Below are 8,545 nucleotides of genomic sequence, written 5' to 3' on the forward strand. Positions count from 1 at the left end.
CATGACTGAACGAGCAACAGTGAGGTAAGAACACCTTTAGTTATGATTTGGATTTTTAAAAAGTCAGATTTCTCAGGATTGTGTGGGCGTAGTTTGATCAGACTTGATTGACAGTGACCAAACAAACCACCAATTTCATATGTATTGCAGAGGATTACATGAAACCATATCCTACATCAGCACAGCTACCTTTAAACCAGTAAGTGAGAAATGCAGAAACCCCTTATTTGAACTACCGTAATTTTCGGACTATAAGCCGCGCCTTTTTCCCCATTTTTCGACGCTGCGGTTTATATACCGGTGCGGCTAATCTATGGATTTTTACAGCTAACGGCCACTAGGGGACCTCCTAAATCTATGAATTTTACAGGTTACAGTCCACCACCTTTAACTCTATGGCCGGTCCGCGCCCCCCACCTTTAAGCGGCGGGCTCCAGCAGGAAAAGCTGGAGGCCGGAAAAGAGTGAGACAGGTAGCGCGCAAAAGTGGAACCGAGAGTGGTACGAGAGACAGAACGAGAGCAAGACAGACAGACATTACGAGAGCGAGACAGTTTGTCCCCGTACCACTGGTTGAAAACCACTGCTGTAGATCACTGCCGGTACGTGCGCTGGGAGCGCACCGTCTGAAAGTTGAAAAGTTTGTGTGTCTGAAACGCTATGTGATACAGTACAGTTTACACAGCACAGTACATGTTCTGTCGCTACTATTGCACTAAATGGTAACACTTGAATACGTTATGCAAATATGCAACTTGTTTGTTGAAATGTTAATAAATGGGAGCTTCCTCAAACAGCCCTCTCTTTCCCGACAATCCCCTCTGTGCACGAACCCTTACATATGGTAATTAAACATTAAAACACCTGCGGCTTATAGTCCAGTGCGGCTTATATATGTACACATCATTCAATTTAGCTGCTGCGGCTTATATTCAGGTGCGCCTTATAGTCCGAAAATTACGGTAATCTACTTGGCAGATAATAATGTGTTCATGTAAGAACATTTCAGCCGAAGTGAGGAACTGATTTAGGAAGTACATTTTTAACATTTAACATTTTGCTTTCCCAAGATACTGTATATCTGTATGACTCTTTTGACACCATGCCTCCAACAGCCATACTGGATCTGCAGTTTTACAGAGCTTTACAGAGAGTTTCAGCTCATTGTTTTCATGTCTTGTACACTGCCACCAGCAGAAAACACAACACAGACATACTGGAGTTGAAGCCTAGCTGGACACAAATATGACTCCAAATGAATAATAACGTTGCTCTGTAACTACTGGAAAGAAGGTGAAGGCTGCTGATGTCAAGGATTAAAATGTGACTGTTGGTGAAAACTTGACAAATGAGACAAAGCAAGAACTACAGGCACATTACAAAATAAAATATGAAAGAGTGGAACCCCTGTGGTATGAATTATGAAACTGCGAAAAAAATCAAGTTTATTGAACACCACATGTTTAAACAACCAAATGCAAAACAGAACAACACTTTTTTTTTTTATGATGTCGTATGTAAGATGAGTTGAGGCGTCTAACAGCCTGTTCTTTTTGCCTGGAACAGTGAGCACGGTCCTCAGGCTGAACAGCCAGCGGTCATCAAACCAATGTTTTCCTTTGTAATTAGAAACGACTTTTACCATTTCTGAAATCCCCACTCTCTCACACACTAAAACCCAGACATATTTCCTCTTCATCATCAGCACCAATAAAGCCCTCTGCCTAAATTTACGACTGTGCTTAGCCCATGTTTTCAGCGGTCACTAATCCGAGGCTTCGTCTTGTCACAACGCTGACACGGCTGGCCCTCTTTCTATCCCTTCATACTTTCACCGGAGCCTGTTACATGTGGTCTCCTATCCCGGTGATTTGTAGAGCATGATGGGGCAATACTAGTCTAAATAGGCCAGTGTTTAAATCTTCATCAGCTGGAGGGAAAACAAGTAGGAGGAGGACCGAGGGCCAGTCTCTAGAGAGGCGAATAGGGAAGGAGAAGCCAGCCAAAGATATCACTGAGCTCTGGGAAGAACTGGAAAAGTTCGTTTTTGGGGAGAGTGCAGTCGTCTACCTGTCATGGCACAATCAAATATCTTAACTTGCAAAAGACGGCTTCTTTCATAGAGTTTTGTACGTGTTTTCAAAAGAGCTTTGATCCACTCACGAGCTGATCAATGTTCTAGATATTATGTTTCTTTTCTGATTTTGTTAGCTGTTCCATGACGTGAACTGACAGCCTAGAGGGAACATTGTGTTCCTCATGTCAGGAAAATGATGGGTCAGTTCTTCTTCAACGCACTTCTTTGGGACTTTTTAAATGAGTACTTATTATTTGAGACACTCCTGTTACAGGACATATTTATCTTGTTTTTCAGTCCATTGTCTTCAGTTCCATGCCAAAGTGTTTCGCGGTTAGGAGAGTTAGGAGAAATACATGAAACTTAATAAGAAATTGTTCGAAAAATCTCACCCGACACTGGCTTGAGTTTCAATAATCACGATACATATATTAATTTCTTGCAAGAAAGGAACAAGCAGCCCCAAAAAACTGAAGTTTGAAGGAATTGAATTAATCACGTAACACCACAAAACGTACAACCTAAGACGGCACTACTTTTATCTACTTGAATGGAATAACATACGACACCTTTCCTTTACAACACTCTCAAATGAACTGACTGAGCCTAAATTCAGTCTGTCTGTAGAGTTTGAAAAGCTCTATTACACCGAGCATTTAGGAGAAATCAAAAAATCTTGATAGTTTATTCTGCTGCAGATAAGAATCCAAATGCCAGTTATGTGTATTTGGCTGTAAAGACCCCATGCTTGAGGATGCTCTCCAAACAAATCCAATCACCATGAGGAAAATGTAAGAAGTAAGAGATAAGTGTTTCAAATTAAATGAATGACATTTTAAGTAAAAAAGAAACACAAACAATAAGTGATTACCGCCATTGTCCTTATTTTCGCTATTTACTCACGATTTGCATTTGGTAGCACTCACCAAAAAGATTTGGTTCAAAGACACGCCCCTTCTCTGATCACCATGGTGAATAATGTCCCTTCATGGGGCCCAAGAGCGCTTCGAGTACCTCATTAAGGCGCCGTTTCTTCTAGAGAGTCTCCTTCACAAACAAAAAGTCCTTTCTTAAACACCGCCATTCTAGCTGTCCACTCCAACAGGACCATTCCATCAAAGTCCAAAATCAAAGGAGCCAAAGGAAATTGTGCAGTTACATGATTAACAAAAGATCAAACTAAGTCTACCCCTCTATTCAACGTTATATAATTCAGACAATATAGCATTAAATGTAGGCAGGTATTGATGCAGTTTTGCACTGTACAACTGACAGGGCAATGGAGCCAGGGGGTAAAAAAGTTTAAAAGTTTCCAAAAGCATTCATTGACCCTGTTTGAAAACTCATAAGAAAGTATCTACAATCAATTTAAACCTGGGAGAAGTCAAATAAACGGAGGCAGAGGGAGAAGGTGGACACAGCCCGGGACTCTGCACAATCGAGCCTAAAACAACAAACACCAACTGCGGCCTCTCAACGTGTCCGATGTGACGAGGCAGGGCGAGAGGGAGAGCCGGCTGCTCACTGACACGTTTACTCGTCAGAGCTGAAGAACCCACATGGGTCCCTGGATACATATTCAGCCGGATCTGATGTCCAACTCTGTTTGGATCAACATCAGAGTTGACCTGCTGACACAAAGTGAGGAGTAGGAGTGGAATCAGGAGTTCACGACGTGCGAGAGAAGGTTTTAAGTGCGCTAAAAGTTAACGCTGCCATCCTCATACAACAGACCTGCAGGACAGAGGCTGCAGGGGAACAGATCAAGAGAATGGGCCACAAAGACCATGAGTAACAATACTTTGTTTTTATAGGCTGGCAACACCATGCCCAGGTGTTACCAGGTAAATTACATTTGTTTTTATTATCATTATAACTTTTTATTTGTTAATTTGTTTTTTCTCCAAAATAATTATACTTTTTCTCAAAACACAAACAATTAAAACGTATGTCTTTGAAGGTATGCCATATCGATGGTAGTTGTTGTTTTTTAACTAAATGACCTCCTGCTCAACAATACAAAGCATAAAGCATGCAGACATGGCTGCACGGTCACATGAGCGGTCACCATAACATATAGAGGAGCACACGGACACAGCAAAATACAAATTAAGCAAATATAAAGTGTAAATACCTGCATCATTCCTACCACACTCCTTCACAACTTTAACATATTACTGACTTTTTGGACAAGAAAATGCTGGCTGTGTTAACAAAATGAAAAAGATATGAGGACTTCTAGTAGAGTTAAGGCCATTGTCCTTCTTTCGCTAACATTTAATACGAATTAAAAAGTGCAGGAACACAGGTGCTTGGGAAGATATAAATATAATCTTAAAAATAATAATCAAGTTATTGTTGCCGAAACATACTAACCAACTCTTAATTTATAGAAATATCTGCATGTAAATATGTTATAGCTTTCCAAGCCTTTTAAAAATGGGACATGAAAAGCAAACCACATGGCAGAAACACCAGGAACAGTTAATCTGGTTCAGAAACCTTTATTGAAAGGAAGCTCCAGTTTCAAACTAAAAGCAAGTGACCGTGATATTGGGTAGGAGATTCCTGTAATAATAAGGCGGCTACTTGGATAGAGATGTCCCGTGATATGTAATGTAAGCTTGATCAATAATCCGTAAAGACCTGCCTTTTGATCGCCATCTTAGGAAGTCTTTTTTTGCATGTTGTAAAAATGCTGATAAAATGTCTGTAAACTAAAAACAGTAGCTACCACAGGTAAATGGGAAAGTATCTCCAAGACAGATGGTATGTTTTGGAAAAAGGTTGCCTAAAATGCCTCTTTAAAGTAAAGTGGTGTTTATGTCCCTTTCAGTGGCAATCCTTCAGTGAAAAATGAAAATGGATTGAGATGGTTGACGTTTCCTTTTTTTTTCCAGCTGGCAGAGGAGCTGTGTTTTGATTGGAGAGGTCAGCAGGTTTAAAACTACTGAAGCTCCACACTGGGAGCCCAGCGGGTCCAGATAAAACACTCAGACACGTCTTCAGGGCCCAGCAAGAGCCGCTCTGTCTCTCACACAGTCTCTCCTCTGTTCCTCTGTCTCTTTTATTGCCCTCTGTCTGTCTTTCTCCTTCCCTCTCCCCTGCCTTTTCTTTATCCACCTCTCCACACATCTCTCTCAGGAGCTCTGACTCCAGATGAGGTCCAAGCATATCACAGCCGTGTTATTACAACCCGACTCTTGCAGCGTTACACCCCAAAGCCCCGAAAGTCTGGCTGGCAGAGTATAATGGGAGACAAAAAAAAAGCAGGAATGAAGTGAAAGAGAGACGGATGGAGAGAAGAAAGAGGAGAGGAATGTGGAAGAGGTAGAAGGAGAGGGATAATTTAGAGCCTCATATTCGCCTCCTCCTTGTTTCCTCGGAGGATGATGAGGAATGAGGTGATGCTGAACACCGGTCTCACAGCCAGATCTCCTCACCGGGGAGAAAGAGACATTTCACATGTTCAAATAACTCTGTAGAAAATATGATGATAGCTTTCAAAGGTGTCACAACATTTAAACATTTTATTGCATTCAACTGCTTTCAATACTCATATACTCAATACCACTGTCGAGATAAATGTAGACACTATTAATGTTGTCACTTGCTGCTACCTCACTTTTTTTCACCTCGATTGGACTCCGTTTTTTACTTCCGTAATATATTCACTCCCCTGTGTAACCCTCAGGCTTCTATTGGCCAGCATAGCAACACATTGTACATCAGGGCTTCTCAAACTCCGGACCAAGGTCCGAATCCGGATCAAACTGCAAATCAATCCGGACCGAACCCTGTGTCCCATTATAATAAAAAAAAAATTATAAAAAAAAAAAAAAAATCTGATTCTGATGTAAATTAAAGTGGACCTATCATGCTATATTGGACAAATATATTGTAGGGCCATACCTATACAAAACATGTCTGTTAAGTTTTTTGCTTAAAATACCAAACAGACCACCCATTGTAGCCATGCCTCATACTGTTCATACTCCCTTCTTTGCAGCCCTGTTAGAGAAACGCGGATTTTGGGTCCTTAGCTTTAAAAAAAAAAAAAAAAAAAAGAGGAGGCGAAGCTAATGCCTGATCAGAATTCTACCGGAGATAAAGTTAAATTCTGCTGTGATAAAACGCCATCCTGTCAAAGATTATTTCTGAAACAGTATGGAGCTCAAATGCTTTTTCTCTTGCGGGTTTATCACAAGGTGAGTTCCTTTTTTTATTTCCTGCTTTTTAAACACATGTGCTCTTCAGCACAGGTTAGCTCTGAGTGTTAGCAAGGCTTGCTAATGTAAACAAAGACGAGGTTACGTCCAAAACACGTCAGGCATTGTTTCTGATAGCAACTTTCTGTGGGTCCGCTGCCGATTTGACATCAGTTCGGATGGAATCTGTATCCACTCGTTGTACACCCGTTTTTTTAAAGATTTGGGTACGGAGGAAAAGAGAGAGGGTTTTATTTTCTGACGCTGCGTGAGTTCCCCGACGCACCGGGGACACATGTTTATGTATAAAAGACATCACAAAGTGCATTTTGCATGATAGGTCCCCTTTAATGTATATTTTCTTGTGTCTGACGCGTTGCGAGAATGAACGTGCATATATATCTACTTGTGTGCGCGAGCGCGACACGCATTGCAGACCGCAGTTCCCTCTCCCCTGCCTTTTCTGCCAAGTTTACCTTGACTTTCTAATGCTTCTAATGCCATTTTTGCTTCTAATGCCATTTTTACTTTACTGGCATTGATCCGGAATTCACAAGTGGACCTTTAACAAAGAAGTTTGAGTACCCCTGTTGTACATGATAGGCTAAGGGGCAGGACATTTTTTAGCGGTTGACCAATCACAATAGAGCCGACAAGCTGACCAATCAAAGCAGACTGGGCTCTGGTTTCAGACAGAGGATGAAAAGGCAGTATGAGAACAATAACAAATGTATTGAACTTTAAAGCATGTGACAGTAAAAAAGGCACAAAATACAAATAAGAACCTGAAAAGGAGCATTATAGGGCCCCTTTAAAAAAAAAAAAAAAGTTGAATGCAACAGAATGATTTTCATGCACCGAGAAAGGAGGGAATAGGCCAACCTTAATCCAGGGACAAATTAGTTAAATATCTGCCTTTAGGGTTTGCTGTCTCTACAACTATAGATTTACGGCCCGTCCACACAGCGGCGTGCGTTGAAAGCTTCACCATTCACTTTGAATGGGGTGACGTCACTTTTCGCCGAACTGCATTGTGGGAAGCGAAACGGAGCTTTGCTGGCGTGGCTCGCTACAAAAGTTGAGCAATGTTCAACTTTTGAAGCCTCGGCAGAAGCGTCAGCCAATCGAATCATATGCCAGTACAAGCTCTAGCCAATCAAACCGTTGCTTGTGTGTCAGGGGCGGGAGATTCATGTGATTGGTTGTTGGTCGAGTTTCAGACATGCCCGCCTGCAAGCTTCAACGCACGCCGCTGTGTGGACGGCCGTTATGTGTAGAGACAAGGTAGATATCTGGCTATCTTCTGAAAAATAAAGTAAATACAGAATACTGACACTGTCCAATAAGAGCATCTGTGTGTGCGTCTAACTCTACATGCACATGCACACCAGCCAATGACCATGTGCATTCCTGTCTGTGTGAATAAATTACAAGTGTTTGTACTGTGACTGTATGGTAGACACAAAGCCACACATAAAGAACTCCACTTAAAAGGCCCCTTTTAAATGAAGCTATTTAAAAAGCCTCAAACGCTGTATCAAACAGGAACAATTTAAACTGCTGTAACAGCTTCCTGTGTGAAGAAAACCGGACTGGAGACTGCAGAGAGAGGCTGTTACATCACCTCAGCCCGTGCACTGCCTGGTATGTGGGATCGTGTTGGACCTACTTTACATTTGCCTTGTACTGGAGAGTATGTGCTTCGTCTCTTTTCCAAGTCTTTTCTTTCAATTTATGACATTAAAATTAGACATGCAACTTGTATATAAATGTGTATCCCAACATGGGGACGCAATGTTATATACATCAGAGATGAAGGGTTCGAGTTTTAACATTGATAATCTGGGTAACTAAGCCAAACCATGCGAAACAGGACGAAGAGCTAGAGAATGAAACGAGACAAAATGTTCTGAACGAGTATTGAAGTGAACAGCTCTCCAGACAGAATAAAAAAAACCTCCTCAACCGTATCCCCCCCCCTCACTCCCACCCCCGCCTTCCTTCAACTTTTCCATCTATGCTCTTGTAAATGGCGTTTTAATTGAAATCTGTCAGGCGCTGGCTGTGGGTCTGCACTGGTCTGCTTAAACCGCACTGCTATAGGTGCTAAGCCATGAATTTCAATGAGAGCTTTTCTTTAACTGGCTGCATTGAACTCCTTTAAATAAGGACTGTGCCTTTCTAATAACCCTCCCCAATCTCTTCTTCAAACACACACACACACACACACACACACACACACACACACACTCACACACACA

The 8,545-nt window shown here is 41.7% G+C and overlaps 1 protein-coding gene across 1 annotated transcript in view; it reads right to left on the reverse strand.

The window, feature by feature from the left end:
- The window catches only part of LOC104948872 (signal peptide, CUB and EGF-like domain-containing protein 1), a 62,842-nt gene that overhangs the window by 23,867 nt on the left and 30,430 nt on the right, over nucleotides 1-8,545 (reverse strand). The gene's annotated exons all lie outside the window — the stretch shown is intronic.

The sequence above is a fragment of the Notothenia coriiceps genome, unplaced genomic scaffold (genome assembly GCF_000735185.1).
Source record: "Notothenia coriiceps isolate Sejong01 unplaced genomic scaffold, NC01 NC01_scaffold00015335, whole genome shotgun sequence".
Taxonomy (NCBI): domain Eukaryota; kingdom Metazoa; phylum Chordata; class Actinopteri; order Perciformes; family Nototheniidae; genus Notothenia; species Notothenia coriiceps.